At 36.4% G+C, this 2,719-nt stretch overlaps 1 non-coding gene across 1 annotated transcript; it reads right to left on the reverse strand.

Moving 5' to 3' along the window:
* Positions 1–1,709: 1,709 nt before the first annotated feature.
* On the reverse strand, positions 1,710–1,817 carry LOC112700255 (small nucleolar RNA R71). The gene has a single exon (XR_003153166.1). It is a non-coding gene; the product is annotated as a small nucleolar RNA R71 (small nucleolar RNA).
* Positions 1,818–2,719: the final 902 nt, after the last annotated feature.

The raw sequence follows: 2,719 nt of genomic DNA on the forward strand, positions 1-2,719 counted from the left end.
GCATTTTACTTTAATTTTCTGTTTAAGCTTTCATTGCTTCCAATTCAATTCCTGCTATATTAACTGTGGCAATTCAATTTCTCTTTGTTTAGATTCTGCAATCCCAGTCCTCAAATCCCTTTTACATTCAAGCAATTTACATTTCTTGCACTTTAAGTTTCTGCAATTTACATTTCTTGCACTTTAAGTTTCAGTCATTTAATTTCTTGTTCTTTAAGATTCAGTCTATTTTACTTTCCTGTCCTTTAATTTACTGCAATTTCCCTTCTCCCTTTACATTTCAAGCAATTTAGCTTCTGTTAAATACAACCCACTCAACCAAAACTTGATTCGCTTGACTAAATCAACCACTAAACTAAAATTGCTCAATCCTTCAATCCCTGTGGGATCGACCTCACTCATGTGAGTTATTATTACTTGATGCGACCCGGTACACTTGCCGGTGAGTTTTGTGTTGGATCGTTTTCCACACATCAGATGGCACAAGAGGGAAGATTCTGTTTTTAATTTAAAATTTTTTTTCAGGTTTTCAAAAATTTTCAAAATCAAATCTTTTTCAAATCATATCTTTTCAATCATATGTTTTCAAAATCAATTTCTTTCCATTTTCAAAGATACTTGCTATCAATTAATGATTTGATTCAACATTTCAAGTATGTTGCCTTTTCTGTTGAGAAAGGTTTAATGTTTGAATCATATCTTTTCTTGTTAGCCAAGTTATTAATTTTTAAAATCAAATCTTTTTAAATTGTTTTTCAAATCATATCTTCTCAATCACATCTTTTTAAAACCAATCATATCTTTTTAATCACATCTTTTTCAAAATAGTTTTCAATCAAATCTTTTTTATTTCTAATTTCAAAATCTTTTTCAGAAATCACTTTACTTCTTTCTCAATCTTGGTTTTCGAAAATCAATTAAAGTTTTTCAAAAATGTTTTTAAAATCTTTTTAAATTATTTTCGAAAATTTCTTCCCATCTTCTCACATCCTTCTATTTATGGACTAACACTATTCCTTAATGCACAATTTGAACTCCATCTTTCTTGATAAGTTCGAATTTTCTACCCCTTTCTTCCTTCTATTTTTCTTTTCCTCTGACACCTCAAGGAATCTCTATACTGTGACATAGAGGATTCCATATTTTCTTGTTCTCTTCTCTTTCATATAAGCAGGAGCAAAGACAAAAGCATTGTTGTTGAGGCTGATCCTGAACCTGAAAGGACCTTGAAGCGAAAGCTAAGAGAAGCTAAGGCACAATTCTCTGTAGAGGACCTAACAGAAATCTTCAAAGAAGAAGAACCCATGGCAACCGAAAACAACAACAATGTCAACAATGAAAGAAAGGTGCTGGGTGACTTTACTGCACCTACTCCCGACTTTTATGGGAGAAGCATCTCTATCCCTGCCATTGGAGCAAACAACATTGAGCTTAAGCCTCAATTAGTTTCTCTAATGCAACAGAATTGCAAGTTCCATGGACTTCCATTGGAAGATCCTCATCAGTTTTTAGCTGAGTTCTTGTAAATCTGTGACACTGTCAAGACTAATGGGGTTGACCCTGAAGTCTACAGACTTATGCTATTCCCTTTTGCTGTAAGAGACAGAGCTAGAATATGGTTGGATTCTCAACCTAAAGAAAGCCTGAACTCTTGGGAAAAGCTAGTCAATGCCTTCTTGGCAAAGTTCTTTCCACCTCAAAAATTGAGTAAGCTTAGAGTGGAAGTCCAAACCTTCAGACAGAAGGAAGGAGAATCCCTCTATGAAGCTTGGGAAAGATACAAACAATTAATCAGAAAGTGTCCCTCTGATATGCTTTCTGAATGGAGCATCATAGGTATTTTCTATGATGGTCTCTCTGAACTATCCAAGATGTCTTTGGATAGCTCTGCTGGGGGATCTCTTCATCTGAAGAAGACGCCTACAGAAGCTCAAGAACTAATTGAAATGGTTGCAAATAACCAATTCATGGACACTTCTGAAAGGAATCCTGTGAACAATGGGACAAATCAGAAGAAAGGAGTTCTTGAGATTGATACTCTGAATGCCATATTGGCTCAGAACAAGATATTGACTCAGCAAGTCAATTTGATTTCTCAAAGTCTGTCTGGAATGCAAAATGCACCAGGTAGTACTAAGGAGGCTTCATCTGAAGAAGAAGCTTATGATCCTGAAAACCCTTCAATGGAAGAGGTGAATTACATGGGAGAACCCTATGAAAACACCTATAATCCTTCATGGAGAAATCATCCAAATCTTTCATGGAAGGATCAACAGAGACCTCAACAAGGTTTCAACAATAATAATGGTGGAAGAAACAGGTTTAGCAATGGCAAGACTTTTCCATCATCTTCTCAGCAACAGACAGAGAGTTCTAAGCAGAACACCTCTGACTTAGCGACCATGGTCTCTGATCTAATCAAAACCACTCAAAGTTTCATGACTGAAATAAGATCCTCCATTAGAAATTTAGAGGCACAAGTGGGACAGCTGAGCAAGAAAATTACTGAACTCCCTCCTAGTACTTTTCCAAGCAATACAAAAGAAAATCCAAAAGGAGAGTGCAAGGCCATCAACATGGCCAAATTTGGAGAGGAGGAAGAGGCAGTGAACGCCACTGAGGAAGACCTCAATGGACATCCACTGGCCTCTAATGAGTTCCCTAATGAGGAGCCATGGGAATTTGAGGCTCCTACTGAGACCATAGAGATTCCATTGGA

This window comes from Arachis hypogaea, chromosome 6 (genome assembly GCF_003086295.3).
Source record: "Arachis hypogaea cultivar Tifrunner chromosome 6, arahy.Tifrunner.gnm2.J5K5, whole genome shotgun sequence".
In the NCBI taxonomy this organism is placed as follows: domain Eukaryota; kingdom Viridiplantae; phylum Streptophyta; class Magnoliopsida; order Fabales; family Fabaceae; genus Arachis; species Arachis hypogaea.